Source organism: Gambusia affinis, linkage group LG10 (genome assembly GCF_019740435.1).
Source record: "Gambusia affinis linkage group LG10, SWU_Gaff_1.0, whole genome shotgun sequence".
NCBI lineage: Eukaryota > Metazoa > Chordata > Actinopteri > Cyprinodontiformes > Poeciliidae > Gambusia > Gambusia affinis.
This window is the reverse complement of record NC_057877.1, coordinates 4,613,298-4,632,029: the sequence shown is the minus strand read 5'-3', so window position 1 is coordinate 4,632,029 and position 18,732 is coordinate 4,613,298. Positions and strand designations below refer to the sequence as shown.

At 40.2% G+C, this 18,732-nt stretch overlaps 1 protein-coding gene and 1 long non-coding RNA gene across 3 annotated transcripts in view; one reads left to right on the top strand and one right to left on the bottom strand.

Moving 5' to 3' along the window:
• Positions 1-16,411, bottom strand: part of tprg1 (tumor protein p63 regulated 1) — a 58,652-nt gene extending 42,241 nt beyond the window's left edge. Inside the window, exon 1 of one of the 2 annotated variants that reach the window (XM_044128820.1) lies at positions 16,143-16,411. The gene's annotated coding sequence lies outside the window, so the exon portion shown is untranslated. Of the gene's footprint in view, positions 1-15,675; positions 15,770-16,142 lie in introns of those variants that run through there. The other variant, XM_044128819.1, reaches the window with a different exon arrangement.
• LOC122838287 lies at positions 1,147-6,527 on the top strand. The gene is made up of 3 exons (XR_006371876.1): positions 1,147-1,201; positions 1,319-1,656; positions 6,288-6,527. It is a non-coding gene; the product is annotated as an uncharacterized LOC122838287 (long non-coding RNA).
• Positions 16,412-18,732: the final 2,321 nt, after the last annotated feature.

Sequence of the window (18,732 nt, the reverse complement as noted above, 5' to 3'; positions counted from 1 at the left end):
GCAAAACGATAGTTAAATGTGCCTGACTCCAGCCGACTCCCATTCATAAATCCTGGATTTGGAAGACAAATAATTTTTTCTCACTTTGATTTACTAACTCTGCTAATAAAAATTATTTCAACTATTCAACAGAGTCTGTATACAGACTCTGAATAGTCTACAAACGGTATTTGTTTAAATACCGTTTCACAGTATCTAAACAAAGATTATTTCCAATTTGAGCTGATTTTATTTAAAAGTAGGAAAGCAACAACTATTTCTGCTTCTGCTAAACATACAAAAATGGCACAGACTTGGACAAAAATACAGAATATTCATTAGATAAATTTAGCAGTTTTCAAGTTCTTGTTTCTCAAAATATACTTTTTGCCATTATGAAGTAAGAACTTTAACAAACTTAAAGCTGCAGAATGCGACTTTTACAAAAATAGGATTTTTACATATTTGTTACAACTATCAGCATGTTGTGACAGTGTAATATGCAACAGATAATCAGTAAGAAGATCAAGCTCCTCCACCTCGTCCCTGAACTACTATTGCCTTCTTAAAAAATGCACCGCTCCGGGCCAAGACACCCAATCAAGCCCAGGAGGAGGGTCTTAGCGCTGTCAATCAATCTCGTGTTCATACTGCTAAATGTGCTAATGGTGGAGAAACAACTTACCATTCCCAGAAAACTGTTCATCCACTGTCATAAGTGGTCATGCTAACTGTATCAATTTGCAGTGACAGCATGAAAAGCCACACAGTGATGTCGCATTTCTAATGTTTCACACAAGTTCCTTAGTGATACGGATTACCTGAAGCAACATTAACTAGATTTACCTCATTAGCTGTCCATGTTGACTTGACATGCACTAAAACAAAGCCACACTTACTGCTAAAACTGCTCAAAATTGTCACAAGAGAGAACCGAGGAGGGACAATAAAATGTCAGAATGGATTTCTTTACAGTCAAATGCAGAGAAATATTTATATGACTGATTAAAATGCGTGGATAGGTTCTAATGTTGAGCCCCAGATAAACTGGGAGGCAACAAACCGGTAAGAAAGGATAAACAGTGGAGTATTTATTCATGACCCTGCCTGCCAGAGGGGGAGACAATCCGGCCACTAAGTGGCAGTGTTGGTCCAATGATGATAAGGCGGCAACAGAACAAGCGGAGCAGCACCGCGGGGAGCAGATTCATGTCCTACATGGGTGATTACAACATGTTTGACATGCATTAAAACAGTCTGGAAGTAGATGCATTACACCTGATAAAAGAATCATCAGAATTATATTCCACTTGTTTTTATTTGTTGCTTTGTTTCCCAGCCTGATTCTGTCATCTCCTCTCGCGCCACCTCTGGACTGTGAAGCAGACGAGGCCTTCCGGCGCGTGTCATTACAGACTCAGACGGCTCCTTCGGATGTCGCGCGGCGTCACCCTGGACTGGACCCGGAGAGCAACGTCGCATAATTCCTCTGAAATGTCCACGTTCCCGACCCCCGCCTCGAGCGCCCCCACGAGTGTGACTTGTGTTGAATAGTAGGCAGAAAAATGATTGCCTCGATATGCGAGACCAATGTCAGGAGGATGAAAGCTCGACTGGAGTTGACGAATCAACAGTGGCAAGTAACACATTTACTCTCAACCACTGCCTTTGAGCAAGGTAGGATATTTTCAGCTTTCTTTTACATAACCTTAGACTTTCTTTCTTTTTTTTTTTTTTTGGAGAAAATTTCTCCTTACTTTACCTATTAAAAAAAAAAGAAGAAAAATGGGGACAACAGAAATGAGAAGCTCATACTTGACCAAATATTGCATCATGGGAGTTTGATTTTGCTTGTGAAAGTAGAAATGGGGTCTTCCTGGAAAAACGACCTCTGTCATGGTGTCTGTAAAGGATGAAAGTTGTGGCCCAGCAGAGATTTTCCCTATGGTGACAAAAAGCTTCACATGGCTTCCCCCTGGTGCTCCGGGTGTCGTCGGCATGAATCCCCAAACCCCCCTCCCCACGGGTGAGAAACGTACCTGGAGGAACCTGGACTAAAGTTTCTCTTCCAGCATGAGCCATAATTAACACAGCTTCCCTTCTCCAAGGTTAGCACGGGGTGAAAACAGCCATTCATGAATTCTTGCAAACAATGCTCCACCTCTCTTTAGTAAGAGTTCACAGATTTGTCATGCAATGCCCGCAGGAATACAGTGCATTTTCTGCTCAGTCGCAAAATCACTTTCTGCTCCACTGCCGTCCTCTCGCCCGTTTGTTGGGGCCATTCCCCCACTCTCATGTGATTTATTGAGTCTGATTTCAAGGCACGCAGTAATTCACTGCTTCCCTGCCTTCATTAACAGCATCTGATCTCAGCAGAGGCCTGTCTAATACTTGCTCACTTCCTTGGTTACTTCTTTTCAAATTATCCAGGGCTCGCGTTTATCCGACTCCGGGTTTAGAGCATACGCTGCTTCACGCTCTGTTAGTTGACAAACTTTTTCTTGTGCGCAATTGCAGAACATTAAACCAGCGCCGGCGCATGTGAGGATGCCGTCTCCGGTACGCTCCCGTCACATCATCGCCCACTGTGTCACTTCTAACAGAGAGGGAAGGCAGAAAACACTTCCTTTTCAAATGATGTGTTTGGGAATAAAAAAAAAAGGAGGCGATATGAGAGAGAAACCTGAGAAAACGAGGAGGAATTACAAGGTAGCCACGCAAGGCTCCGGGACCGGGGAGATGATGAAACAGAAGCCCACTTTAGAACAGAGAGACCCAAAAGTCTCACACGCACCCCCCACTCCACCCCACCACCACCACCAGGTTTTCAAAGGCAATTCAGGGAGGCAAAGCCGCCTCCTTCCCAGTCATTTCATGCCCTCACGCAACTTCTCATCTCAGCAGGGAGGTGAAGTTTGAAACCAGATAAATGGCTTACCCCATTTACCAGCAAGTTGAACACCTTGATTTCACTCGGAATATTTGTTCAGTGTGCCTGGGTGCCGTTTCATCTGGAATTTTTGCATGTGCTTGTTTGCAAAAATGGGGGTGTGCGATGGCTACTAAAAATAGCTCCATTGACCCACTTTTTCAACAGGGACTCTCTGGCATTGTTGAAAAAGATATAGCGCATCCCGGAAACAATATGACAAACTTTAAAAGGAACCATCTTCTCTTATAATCTGTAGATGGTGAAGACATCACCTGCAACGGTTTCTGTTTATGCCCGTTCCTGTTCCCTCTGCTGTTTCATTGATGGCTGTGAATCGCTGGGGTTTCTCTACAGTGTCAAAGATCATTTTAAACTTCAGAGGAAAGTTCTGAGAACTACAAGAAACTTCAAATAGAAGTAAACCTGTAGTCATTAGAGGTTAATATCTTTAAGATTTTGCCCAAAGACAGTAGCAGGTCTTGCTAGCAGTCCCTCCTTTTGTTGCCTCGTCCAGCCAATTAAAAAGCAGGAAATTATCTGAGATTCTTGGTGGAATAAATAGTACATAAGGTAGTTTCCCCCCCCCCCCGAAAAAAAAAAAGGTAGTTTCCCTATTCAGCAGCAAGCAGGGTGTGTCTACTCCACACATGGGTCCTGAGCAAAAATAAGTGCAAGGACCCATGTGTGCTTGTGCAAGCACAAACAATGAAAAAATATTTTTTGGGTGCAACAAACACACCTTTTTTCCCCATCTGGTACTTTTGTCCTCCCCTTTCTAATGCTGCTCTGGGCAACTGTTTATGTAGCTCATAAAAAAAAAAGCCTCTGCCCTGGGATCACTGTTGCAAAAATTGTTGAAAACTCTTTTTGATGTGCATATTTCTGTCCGTTAAGTAAATTTTTTAACCTAATTAAGATGGCGTCAGAAGTGTATTTAATTTACTGTCAAGGTAGCTGAAAACATACAATGGCTTGCCAAAAGATTTGTATAAACCCAGGAACATTTTTACATTGTCAACTAAACACATATCAAATAAGTGCTGCTATTCTCTTAGGATTTTGGACATTAACAAAACGTTTTCTTCTTCACAATTGCAGCAGACAATTTTTTATTTTTTTCCAAACCAATTTCTTTAAACCCGAGTGATAGTTGTGCATGAAAATCCTGGCTGATTAGCAATTATGAATAAAACATGCAGGCAGTTACATATACTTCAGAAAGTCCACCTTCACATGAGAAATAGAACTGGATGTGTAAAATTGGAGAGATATTTATTATTATTACTGCTGAGAGTTTGTGCTATATTTTTTCTATGGCCAGGGTTTTAATTTTGATTAATTACATCAATTTTAACACGCGAAAAATAAATTAACATTCAAAGGTTTTGGCCAGAACCTTTGCATTAGTGCGTTTCTGGTATATCTGTATATCTGATGCGCAAGAGACATCTGCAAATAACAGTGATATCGACGACAAAGATATATCACCGTGACAAAAACGCTTCACTTGGTCCACCAGGAGTTAATTTTGTGTAAAAAAAAATGATACGATGGAAAGCTGGTAAAGTCTGTTGCTGTGTGCAAGTCGTGCTAAAAACAGTTAGCCAATCATCGAAGCTATTCAAGACTAGAATAGCATCTAGTGCTAAAAATATTGCAGCTCAGTTGACCCCAATGGTAATGTCAGCATCCACAGTTCACATTTCTGAAGTATTTGTTTAAAGAAGTTCCACGAGTGATCAGGAATCAGTGAAACAATTGAAAGCTGAAAGGGTAGAATAGCACTTTGTACCAATCTGATGGTTGAGTAACATAAAAACATTAACTGTCACAACCAAAAAAATTTATTTGCAAGTCAACACTGATGAAGAACAGTTAAATATCTTTGTTGTTGTATGTGTAATTATTCTTTAAATTTGTAGCAAAAAGTGTCTTCGAGTTTAAAATATTGCTTATTTTGTCAATATGTACAATTACAGACAAAAAAAATTAAACATTTTAATCGAGTCCCACCACTAATTATTTCCCTTCTTGTTTTTTTATCTAGTACTAACAATCAACATCGTCGTTGCATACAAACCAGTTTAGTCCAGATAAATTTGATTCAGTGATTCAGTGCAGATTAGGAAAAAGTTTTCTTTCAAGGAAAATCATCAGACCCCATCGAGCAATTGGCAAATTAGCTAAATTATTTAATTGGCCAAAAGAGAGCAGAGCTGGTGCTATGGACCAAGAAGTAAAAATATTTCAGACACAAAAAACGCTCAGGGGCCACTAATACAAAGAGAGAAACAAGCCCAGGCTGGAATTTTGACTTTTTCCACTTGATTCACAAGAGAAGTCTCTTAAGTCTTTTATAAAGGAGTCATAAATCAAACGCAACATCACTAAGATTTGAAAACCTTCTGAAAGAAATCAAGGTAGAGGAACGACAAAGACACTTTAAACGTGTTCTCTTTTACAATAGAAGATTGATGTTCTCTGAAAGCAGGCAACACATACACGCTGGTGTCAGAGATCTGCCAAAACCACATTGCAACATCCTCATGAGTGGCTCTGGAATAAAAACCGTGTTCTCAACTAAATATTCTCTCCAAAGTGAGCTGCGAGTCATGTAATGGGAGCGATGATGAGTGTAAAATCCTGGACTACTCCCCTGACACCTTCTTGTTGATCTGAATCCAGACAGTGCGCTCTGAAGTGCTGCACTTTCAAGGGAGGGAAAAGGCAAAAAAAAAAAAAAAAAAAAGACGCCTGCTCCTATGGCAACAGAAAATCAGTTAAATGAAGACAAACAGGAGGCCTCTGAACCTCCACCTACGCATGCGGTAAAAAACACAACCTCCTTTTACAAATCCATCAATGTGGTAACTTTGTAGACTCTCTGAATGCTAATGGCTGGTAGCATGCTCCACTTAAATAGGTCACGACTGGGAATAATTGTATTAACTGCTGTAAGTAGAAATAAACAGGAGAAAGTGGAGAACAGTAATGGCTTGTCGGGATCTATTCAGAGGCTTTCTCAGAAAATCGGGGAGAAGTCTTGAGGGAGGCACTCAGTGTCAGAACTTGGCTTTTTTCTAAAAACTGCCATCTGCCTAAGAACGCCAATTATCAACAAGGAGACAAGGAGAGCAGGAAGTTTAAGACACAAACATTAGACCTTAAAATATTCTTTGGAAAAACAATTCCAGGGAGGTTATCATACGTGGATTTTCTTACTTTAGAGCTCTTATTAAACTATTGTTTCTGGAGAGTACATTCAGTTGTGATTAAGAGTCATTCAAGGTAAGGAATACATTAGAATTAGTTCTTCAGGGTGAGCTGTCAGATCTACTCACTGTTTTTTTCCCCAATCCTCTGTTCACTTCAGGACTGTCAGGACTGAGACATGAAGCCAAGAACGAACTGTTCTCTAAACAGCCCACAAGTATGTGCAGCAGAGGCTGTTTGCAGGGGAAACATCAGGAAGTTGCTAAATTCTTCAATCAGCCGAAAGGGAGCACAGCGGGTCAGATGTGCATGCATGAACTCTTTGCACATATCATCACGTCCATGGACATTATCTGGTCTTCAAACTGATATCTTTTGTCAGTTGTGTCTTGGTTTCCAACTTCACCCCAGACAGAGATTTACATTTACTCGACAGTACTTTTTAAATTTTTTTTTAATTTATTTTTTTTTTTTTTATAGCTGTCGGTCAAGCTACTTGACTCTCACAGGCTGACAAGAACAAGATATTCTTTAAATCTTTAAACAGATGGCTCCCAAGAAGTCTGGGGGTAAAAATAAAAACATGTGCATAAGGCCTGAGAGCTCAAGATGTCATCTATTCTTCATCTCCTCTTTTTTGGGGACCTGGCTGGAAGGGTAATGGTTGTGTGTGTACATGTAGCATTTTGCCTACAATATAGATGTGAATCATTACTCAAAATGTAATATCTTCTACAAAAAAATACAAAATCTAAATTCCCACAAGAGTAAACTTGGTTCTCTGAGTTGCAGTAGAGAGATGTGTCACATTGGGATGCAATGCCTCTGAGCGTTGCTCCAAAGAATTTATTCAACAACATTAATCCTGATTGGCTGGTGGTTGTACTGCCTATGTCACCTATCCTTTAAGTAGTCTGCAATATGACAGCACCAATCAAGGAAAGCGACTGTTCTCGCTTCATCAAGAAAGCATGGCTGTCTAGGGATGGTGATGGTAGGAGTTCGTCCCATAATCGGTGGGTTGCCAGTTTGCTCCACCTGTCTGTCGTTGTGATGGTCAGAAGTCACTGTGGCTCCATTAAAGTAGCTTGTCACTTGCAGGATGTGAATGCTGATAGTGGCAAAAACTGTTATTAGTATGAAATACTTTGGGCTTCTTTGGATTTGGCAAAGTGATACATAAGTACAGGCTAAGAACAAGAGTAATTCATTTTCATGTCTCACTATGGGATATGGAGGCTCCTGTGTTGCTTATTCCCAGCAGCTCATATAGAGAGACACACAATTCCAAGGATTCAGACCAGCGCTGCATGGGCTGGGATGTGGAACTAAGACAAACATGCAAAGCAAGTTGAGAAAACCAACTAGTAGCCAGAGAAATTCCTCGACACCTCTGTCCAATTTCACAAGGGGACAAGGAGTCAAGAAACATGGCTCAATTGTCTCTTTCAGTAAACCCTCATGCTTCAGGAGCAAAAGAAACCCTAAGGTAAAAGGTGATCTTATACTTACATCCTCTCTTTTTTGATCAAAAGAGAGGATTGCTCTGCCTGAAGGGTTGAATGTGGTTCATTTCCCATAATGCTAGGGATAAATTATATCAGAGGGGCAAAAGGACACCACTGTTAACTGGAGCCTTTTGCTAAGGCAAATCATCCTCTGCTCCTAGACTGACCCCAAAGAGAGAAGACTGTCTCTTGTCTGTCTCTCTGTCATGAGAGGGAGGCTAAGGCCCAAAAGGTTTTTCCTAATACCAAACCTGGCACTGTTGTGAAATGTCAAAATGGCATATACAAAGGGTATTAGGGCATTAGCAGGATCATACTGCTCCCCATGAGCAACAGTCGCCACCAACAGGGGTTGCAAAGTCTGCAAACAGTTCTTGCCTTTGCGTTTTGATCTGACAGTGGCACATTTATTCTGGACATGAACATCTGCCTGTGTGACCGAGAGATAAGACGGAGACCATCCTGGCATCTAGCATTCCTCTGGAAGGGAGCATCGCCTCTGGCATTAACACTTGTTTGGGCCAGTGGTGCGGTTGTCAAACTGAAAACATCCAGTCTCTTCATTGGGAAAGACATGGATCCATGGGGTCACCCTCATCTTCTTTCTGTCCTCCTGACTGCCAGCCTTGGTGGCAGACGAGGCAACAGACGATGTCAGACTTTTCTGGAGCAAACTCAGCCTCAGCTCCCAATTGGATTGAACGGCCAAAAGAGTCAGAGGCATCTGCCAATTGGAGATTTTAAAGTAAGTAGGCATATTATCTCCCAGACCTTTACTTAGGAGGGTCAGTGTCTGTTGGAAGACAAAGAAAAATAACTTTGTCCTTTTTCTGTGCTTCTCTCCTCTGCTGAATGGAGGTGAGCATGGCAACAAAATGCAATCAATAGTGATCGGCATGTCCAGAATATCTTGTTCTCCTGGTCTGACAGATTGAGCAAACTCTTTTGCTTCTGCAGCACAATCACCACCATAGATTTAGATATAAAGCATAAACTGTGCAATTCTGCATACCCAGCACAGTGTCAGCACAGTGGTTTCTTCCAATACACCAAGTTCAAGTCAAGCAGTGACGTCATTGCTTAGTCTATTGAGATCCTTGAGTAAATATTTAGCCTGAACCATTGCTTTGTACATTCTCTCAATCAATGTTGACTGGAAGTGGCTAGATTTCATTGCTATGAGAGGTCTGAAATAAATCAACAGCCCTGGGAGCATCATAGTCATGGGTGCAGGTGAGTTGATCTTACCAGTTAGCAGACATTGAATGCCAGCATTTTTCTTTATTCCCAAAGTCCTGGGAGGAAACTCCTTATATCAAGGCCTTGGTGTGAAGTTACGGCTCTTCCATATGACCGCAACCTTCTTCAGCAGGTCTGGGACAATTGGGAGAAGTTGTTGCTTTGAGCTGGTTGTCTGCCCTCGATTGTCAAGATGGAGGTATCCTGCCTGGGTCTGATTGAGTAGACTTGGTGAGAGTCTTTGCTCAACATCTTGCACCTGCAGGTGGAAAGCCAGGTTCCTGGGTTGCTGTCTACTCAGTTGTGAGCAAGGATAGGTTTTGTTTTAATGGAAGCTAGCGTTGAGGTAGCTAAACTAGTTGGTTTGTTAAACCAACTGAAGGCAGCAGAAAATACTTAGCACTCAAGTGTACAAGCTTTGGTCTGTGGACAATTAGAGTGGGTTGCTGATGATCACAAATATATGCAGGCAGGCTGTTGCATTGTGTGTTTGCAGGAGTTTGGCTGGTATTATGGGACCAGCGGGTCCCAGTTAGGTCCTGTATTGGTACTTAACTGCTTTTGTTACTGATTGTAAATTTAAAAAAAAACCTTTACTGACATTTGTTGTTGAGGAAGATACTCTGAAAATCTGAAATTGCTTTGGTTGCATTTAGAACAGGTTCAGCTTTAGAGTTTATCTATTACCTTCCAGAAATCTGTACCGACCCAACAGTCAAAAAAATCCTAGAAATGGTTCTCCCCGTATCCTAAACCGTCACGATCCGCCAAACCCGACCTGAAAGTAAAATATTTGACAGAAACAAAACATGGATCTCTCTAGTTTTCAATGTCTGCCTGGGGAATATGAGATGAAGATTCAGTGTGAAAGGTGATATGTATAAAACATGAGGCAGCTGGGAGAGAGAGGTGAGCGCTGGGCAATGCCTCTGAGAACAGACTAAATATATCACGTATGTCAGATTTATAACCCTCTAACCTTTTAACCTGAGCTCTGGAGCACGCTACAGTATAGGGCATGTCAAATAATTTAAATATGTCAGTTTATTTGCACTTGTTAAATTAATTTTTTATCATTGCATTCTTTTCAAGGAGTAAACAGTGGTCCAGCTGTTATGTTTTTGAGAAGAGAAATAAGAGTCTAGAAAGTCCAGTTTTACTGCGGAACCACTGCGTGTACTGCTCAACACTTTACCTGTCTTTTGTTTTTAGAAGATAGAAGAACTCAGAAAAGTAGAAGCAACTGTAGTGAAACACAGAAACAACAGCAGACATCTCTCTTTTTGCCTCCTGAGTACCTGTAAAACATGAAGACAACATTAGGCTCATTGTCGGAATCCCACATAACTCCAAAGTCTTTACAACTCAAAAGGATATGAGATCAGACTGACATCTTCACAGGAAAACACATTACTATTTCAGCTGGCATTGCTGCTTCCGTGCTGCTTTCAACCATTACCAGTCAGCCTTTACCGCTTCTTCTTAATAGTTAATGATTTCTTCAAGTGTGAGCTGGTGTGGTTCACACATTTCCCTCTGAAGGCTTCACATTGTAAGATGATATCCACGTTTAATCCAGAAATTAGCTCTTTTTCTGGCAGTGAGCGTCGATTTTGTGAGTGCTCAAACCTAAAACCACAGATTAGATCTTAAGAAATGACTCAGATCCTGTAAAACTGAAGGATCTGCCACAGAAATGTGGAAGATGTGAAACCTGGCCACCGAGCAATGTGTAAACTGATGTATTAAAATAACTAGATGAGTAAAACCCCAGAAACTCAAGTGGAATGTGTGTTATACACACAGGACAGCAATATTCAGGTGGGCGCCTGATTAACTAGTACAGTGTACTAGAATACACATTATATTCTCTGCCATAGAGCAAAAATAAAGTCTAGGTAGGAATAGTTCCAGTTTTTCCAAAGGGAGGTTTTCTTGAAAATGTTTTCAAGAAAACCTTCAGTTGGCAACTTCATTTAGCAGAAATCCACATTAGTCGGTACCACAGGACGACGCCATCCCATAATGCTTAGCATGAATTGTGTTTCAGACTTCCAGATGTTTCCTACATTTAAAAAAAGCGTTCTCTTTCAGAGCAAAAATGTATTAAAATTTATTGCCATAAATAATCTAATCATAGCTGCACCCTCAACTTTATAGTATTCAAAGGGTGATTTGGAGAAATAGATTCTGATTACATATACTAGTATAAAAAGGGTAAAAATGTAATTTAACACAATATTGATTTCAAGTTTCTTATTCTTTTCATCACAAGGAGAGCATTTATTACAGATTTGGTTGTATTTAAGGATTACTTTATTTGTACTTGCTATGAAGAATGAAGTCATATTTTTGGCTACCAAAACAAACTGCTTTACGTCAGCTGCCACTGGGCACTACAAACAAACAATGCTACAGAAATCCCGCCAGAAATAAGTTGGATAATATCTTTGCTATTTAAACTTTACTAACGCAGACATGGTGGGGATTTAAAGAAAACAAACCAGTCTTTACATAAACCACTAGTTCTGTGAGAGTGAAGTTGTTTTAAGACAGCAGAAGTCCACTTTTTTCTTAGCCCTTCCCGTTAGCTAAATGTTAGCTTTAGCCTTCTGAACAGAGACACCACGATAATTAACGGCAAGTAAGAGGTGTGAACTACCTTTAAGATTTTAACAGAACCTGAATTGCTAATTATGTACTGTGGGAAACAGTTCTAATGTGACTGTATTCAGCAACTGGTTGCAGAACACATTAATAGAAAACAGAAAATAAAAAAATGAAACACCTAGCTACAAAATTTAACTCCAAAAGCTCTTCTCTTAGGTGCTTTAGAAGGTTTATGAAATATTTTGTAATAAAATAATTCCTCTGTGTTTATATGTACCTTTCCGTGCTCATAAAAATGAATCCACCCCACTGCTCTTCCTGCCACTTGCCACAAAATGAGAATGTACAGCTGTCCAAAAAAACTGAATGTACTGACAGTGTGCACACATCCACTTTTATGAGGAGATACCGTTCGTGGGGACAGAAACCGCAGCTGGAAACCAGCTGTATGTCTCTTAGCAGTGCAGCTGCTACACAAATCGCATCCTACTACTGCTCTGGTTGTAACTAAAGGTATTTCATCAAACAGCTGAGACAGAGAATCCCTAAGTTCAATTAAAATAAAAATGGCAACATGCTCAGGTTCTGTGCACGGTGCTTCTGCCGCCTGAAGAAAACTCAGGTCTCGTCTCAAGGAGACTCTATGGAAGTGGAAGAAAGTTCTTCGGTCTGATGTGAGCTAGCTCAGAGTTGTGATGGTAAATGGAACGTGAAAACAATTAGCTCGATGTGTCTAAACGTAAATTTACTCGGCACTGCTGATTTTATAGCACAGACCAGATGATAAAGGAACAAGACTTCAATGAAGCCCAGGTCAATTTGAGAGAATATTACAGAAACGGTAAATGCTTGTGATTCCTGTTGTCGAGCTGTTAAACAATCTTTTTAAAAAACATTTTATTAATAAATTAGTTTACGTAACTATCGTCATCACATTAAGTACAAGATCTGTACAGGAAATGACGACAACCCAGAGTGACGGGTTGCTAGGAGACTGTGACACAAAGAGTCCAAAGAAACATACCTCATACGACCTTTAACGCAGAAAAACGAAAAGCAAAAGAAAATTATGTTTCCCTTTGTCTTTGTCTTGTACCGAGGATGTTAAAAAAGCCACGTCTATAGAAATCATTCATTGACCTTTTCCAGTTATGATTCAGACTGGATCCTCAAGCGCTGTTGATGAGTTGGCAATGGTGTGGGTACTAACAGGCCTTCAAACACATGGAGCTGAAAAGTAGATATTAGATGTTGACTACATGTACTGTAGATAGATGCCATAAAGCTGCTTCCTCAAAATATTAGATCAGGGAGCTTGAAGTCAAAGTCACAAACCACTTTGGATTTTTATATGTAACAATTTTGGGAGAAAAAAAAAACAAAACAAAAAAAACAAACCGCAACTCAAAAAGCACAGCCTACCAAAGAGGCTGTCGCTCCATCATTCACCCTGTCCTGTGTTCGTCCATCACTGTGTGGTTTGGCTGCTCCACAAAACAGAACAGGTCCACACTTCAATGAACTATTCCGTCTGGAAAGGGGATCGTCAGGGCTGACCTTCAAAGCTTGTAGAGGTCAAAGGTTTAGGTAAATGGCAGCTAACATCTCTGCAGACCCCACACCTCCTGGACACAAACAGAGCACTAGTTGCAAAAACCAATAGAGAAAATTTCTTCCCAGAAAGACTTTGTCTTTATGGTGAACATAATGAATACATTAGTGGCCTGAGTAGTTAGCTAAGATTCTGTTTGCACTCAGAAACACACAAATCTGCTCTTAACCCATTTAGTCCCAAATTTTTACCAGACTTGAAAATATTAAAATCAGATGTTATTTATGGCCTTTTGAACTCAAGGGGAAGTAATTTAAAACATTGTGGAAAAATATATGAAAAGGTGTGTTTTATGATCGGTCACAATCGTGACTGGTGGGATAATATGGTGTTTTTACTAATATGAGCTAAAAGTGCTTTTTCCAAATAGAAAAGATTATAAAAGGTCAACGTTGTTTCTTTATTTGAATATATCTCACCACTGCATTACTTTAGTGCAACATTTGCTCTGTAAAGCACAAATCCGACTGTTATTCTAAACCAAGGTAAATTTGAATGCTTGAGTGTTTATGCATAATTATATTGAACTTCAGTCAGTTGTAGTGTTATGTTATCACATTAACATAGATCAGAAATATATCCTCTATAGTAGAGGCCTTCATTTATATTATTGAAAATCATGAACATTTGTCAGTCTCACTGTCATACAGTAATAAACTCAGTCCAGGTGTCTTAAACTCCAGGGATTGAGGGCCCGTGTCATCCATCCGTCTCTGCTTCAATTCACCTGAATCAGGTGATTAGCAGGGCTCTGGAGAACTGGACTGCATACGCACACACCAAACCAATTTTTGTAAATGTAAATATTCTAACTAGACACTTCAAAGATGATGTGCACCAAAAATCTTTGTCATATGTTGATTTAAACATACATTTGGGAGATTTGTGGTTTTCTTCTCCCCAAGGTCCAACCGAGCTAATGAACAGCTCTATTCATGTGAAACTTTAAACATGTCACACTGCATAAGTATTATCCAAACACTCTAAAGTTTCAATATTTGCTGAACATTAACTGAAATCTTAATCAGTAAGCTATTTGGAGTCCTTGAAAGTGAAATAAATGTCTTGGTGACTATAGATATCGGTGAGGTTTTTTTTCCACGTGCACAAACTTAGAAACAGAAATTCCATGGAAAAAGTACATATTTCTTAATTTATTCTTCTAATACTATTTATACTTTGACTTTCCACACTCAAGGTTGCAACTTGCAGTGAAGGATTTTAAGAAAACACACCAGATATTTTTTCTTAAAGCAACATTGTTCCTATGTACAAGGTGAGGAGCTGAGTTTAACAAACAGTAGAAAAACTCGTCTTTTCATGTAACAGGAACAGAGTTACTCTGACAAGGACAAAAAAAAAAATGTTTTTGTATGAATGTTATGAAGAAAGAGTTCTACGAAACTCTTAACAAGAAAGCAAAGATGCTTTCTTGGGTCACAAACCTCCTTCACCTTTGGCGAAGCAGCTTTTTGTTCCTTCGTGATGAAAACAAATTCTCAAACTGGTTCCAGGGAACCGGTTGGCTTTTGTAATTCATTTCACATCAGCAAGGACAGTCAAAGAAAAGAGAGATGATCAATTTCCTGGTACATGTAATAATTGTATTGTTCAACAAATCAAATACTGAAGTCCCAAACATGTACACCAGAGATTTTCTGAAGAGTTTTTGATGTTTTTCATGTTAGAGAAGCTCCGTTTGTCCAGCTATGTTTGTTCTGATTTGTTCTTTTTGTTTATGTATATATAAATGTACTTTTACTTCAGGCTTATGCAATTGTGGCAACACTAAATGGAACTCAAGATTATGCAAAATAAGTAGCTCAACAACACCCTGAGAATATTACCTTCTGTGTAAGGCACACAGGTTCAAATATGCAGGGAATTGAGACAGAGTTTCAAACTTACAAAAACTATTTATTAAATTCTTCTAAAATACTTTTTTTTTTTAAATCAGTTCTTTACAACAAAAAAACAAATGAGAAAACAGAAGAAACTACAGTAGCTGAGGTTTCCGGCAGAAGGGGCCACTATAAAGATGACATCCACCAAACACAGAAAATAAAAACCCTTTAAAAGCACCAGATACAGTGAGACAAACTCAGGAATCGCAGCACACAGGAGAAGAAGACACCGTCAACACACCAACACCAGACCTCAGCAACTGCAAACAGCAACCCTGAACCTAACAAAAGAAAAACGATATCAGCCCATATAGATATACAGTTATGTAAAGAATCAAAAAGGGCTGCAAACAAAATAAATAAATAAAAAAATAGAAGCTAATTAAATAACAGAGAAAATACAAGTTCAAAACATTATCAGGACCGGGTGTGGCCCTCTTGCCACGCCACAGCAGGAGGGCGCGCCGATGCCGCACCAAAACACCGTTTCAATGGAGGCGGCTGACCGCCACCACCGTCACAATTTGAAGACAGGTGAACGTGCAGAAATTCAGGAGATAAAAGAGAGCAGCAGCGGTCCAAATATGGGGGAGACCTATGAAAGTTAATTAGTCACTGTTTCAAACTAAACTGCAACAAACTGGAGCTTACAACGAGCGTTAATTTCTTACCTACCGATCCACACACACTCGCAGAACGAAGAAGAGGAGGAGAGCAGCGCAGTGGCATTTTACCAATGATCACACTCAAATTTAGATTTTCTGACAAAGATCAGCTACAGTGCAGGGAGAGAGGAGACCCACCACCAGGAAATCTGAGCAGCATGCGCCACACTTAGAAATGTGTTGCCGTCTACAATTAGAACCCACAGGACGAGAGCCACGCAGGAGCAGCACGAGGAAGACGAACACAGCAGCTTCTTATATACCACGCCCACTTTACCCAACCGGAACTTCTCACCTGGAATCTATTGAAAACATCTGAACAAGAACTTCTTTTTTCAAAGAATGTAAACAAAAACAGAGTGGCATCAGATCTTAGCAGTTGTACGATTTTTCTTTTGTCTTTGGTAAAAAAAACCAAACCATGAGCCATTTCTCCCACTAGTGCTCAATCACCACGTTTGTTTTGCTTGTACTTACCCAGAATGGCCTGTGCTGGAGTTTGCTTCTTGCTCTTGGAGAGGTCTCTGGTCAGGTTGACATTCACGTACGTATTCCAACCGCACAAGAGTCTGAATTTGCATTTACGCCTCCCTAAATGAAGTAGACTTTCTAGGCAAAATGAACTTCGATTACAGTGGACTAAACAAAGCTTTCTCCAAGTCGGCTACTATCTGTAAATCTCACTAAAATTTATATTTTGGCATTGTACAGTCCAATCAGGGTGATTTGAAGGCAGAGTTGGACATCTAACCCTGCCCACTATCCGACCACGACCCATTGTATTGTTGTGCTAAAAAAGGAGCGTTGGAAAGGATGGGAGGTTCTTAAATACTCAGAGGCCAATTTCAAATCATTAGAAACAGCTGTGATGCAAAGTCAAATTTTATTTAAAGTTGTTTTTGATGTATACAGACTTTTTATAACATCTGAAATGGCACCATGTGCCTAAAAAATACCTAACACCCCCCTCTAGATTGATTGATTCATTTATTTAAAATGTCAATATTTCTTTAACGTATCAGATGAAGAATTATTTTTGAAGGTTCTCACATTTTGCTGCATTCATCCTTCACTGACTCCAGTCCACATTTTTTCTGCCCTGCCAGCAAAACGATCCATTCAGCGGTGGAAGTGTAAAACTGTTATTTCAAATTTGGGAGAAAAGCTGTTTGGCGGAGCGGGCAGCATTGTGTTGATGCCTCTGCACTTAATCCACTCTGTCAAGTGAATTGACTCAGTCATGATAGCACACACAACCTGTGACATTCAGCTGTTTACACACAAATGTCGCTGTGGTAATCCACCAAATCCCCCTCAAATCCCCTTAACCACAGATGGTCGCGTCTGAACAAAGCGCCGTTAGTTTCAATCACTCAGTCAGGAGCGTCTGATAAACCGGAGACCTCAGCCTGAAACAGGATATAGGACAAGCGCTAAGATCAGGTTAATGGAGCGGCTTAATTTAATTTTGAATGGGATGAATTTAAATGTACATTTAGACTGCATGGACAGCATCTAGAAATGGATCATATAATTAACACACCAACGTGTGTTTTCTCCAACGTGAGCCACCCTGTTAAATAAAAATGATGTTTTTGTCTTGAGTGAATCCCGTAGCCTGTGAACATGGGAGTAAAGATGAATACCAGTCCAGGGTTTGGATTTATTGGACTTTAAGCTAAAGTTGTGAGTGGTTGTGTGTTTCTTTATTGTAGCTGCCTACCAGCTGCGTTCCTCCTGCTCCAGAAGTCACCCTTCCACTGTAAAACATTCATGTTTGAGGATCAACAACATTAGAAATTCAGCCTTCTGCCTCGCTGATTATTTCCGGTGAATTTATTTCGTCACAGCTGGACTCTGCTGAAGCATCTCACCAGGAGCGACATGGACTCAAACTGTGTGCTGCTGTTGCATGAATCCAGATTGACAGTTTAAAAAAAAAAAACCAAAAAAATATCAGCAGCAGCACACACTGCACAAGATTAACATTAGAATCACGGTATCGTATCAGACCGCAGGAGCCGGGTTGTTCTGTCTGTGTGGAGCTGCAGGTTTGTCCTGGAGGATAAGAAGAGCCGAGTGCGATCCTACGCCACATGCTTCAAATTCAAGGCACAGGGGCCAAATCTGGCCTACCACAGCTCTCTATGTGGCCCTCCAAACACAAAACTACATCAATAAGTCTCCCAAGTTTTTTGTAATTCCGCAGCCTTGGAAATTCGTTCAAAATCAACAGTTCCCCGCATTTTTTTCATGCTAATGCATACTTGTGAGATTATTCCAAATTCTCCCTGAAAAATGGTCAAAAACATCCCAGGTTTGTGGGGCTGCTAACCCCCACCTGCATGTTTTTTTACTTTTGCGACACTGTTGCCTCAGCCTTGCTTGATGTCAAGTTACAATCCGTGATCGTTACAGTGAATAACAAAAATGCATAAAAACTTTAACAACACACTTTAACCTAACCCCTATTTTAACATCTTCAGAGGTGGAATTTGACAGCACAGGTGGAAAAACAACAGTGGTCCGAACAATGAACCATCCTTCAGGGGTGACTGCGCCATCTGCCGAGTCCTCCGAGCGCCTCACCTCCGTGTTGTTTCTCATTCATGTCACCGCCCCGCTGGTCAAAGAGCCCTGCTGCCTCCTCAGGTCAGAACTCCCTCCTGAGACCCACCAGCCTTATAACTTAGAGATATAGATGCTGAAACTGTGAGCTGCTGAATCGTCAGATTAGTTTTTATTTAATTTAACTAAAATTTTAAATTATTGTGGTTTTTTTTTTTAATGGTTTGTTTAAGTATCCTGCTGCACTCTCCGTGTCATGCTGCCAGCACCTGAGTAGGGGATTTGCCCTGCAGCTCGCCGAAGAGTGCGGTACCTACCGCGGCTACAAGGGGCCCCCAAGAGCAATTGTTTTTTTCTTTTTATCAAAATAAAATAATGATTTCTACATACATTATCAAATATATATTATTGTAAAAACAAATCACTTCATAGTGAAATTGTGTGTTTTTGATATTATGACAGAAATTATTACTAAAAAAATAAACATCAGCAGATCAGA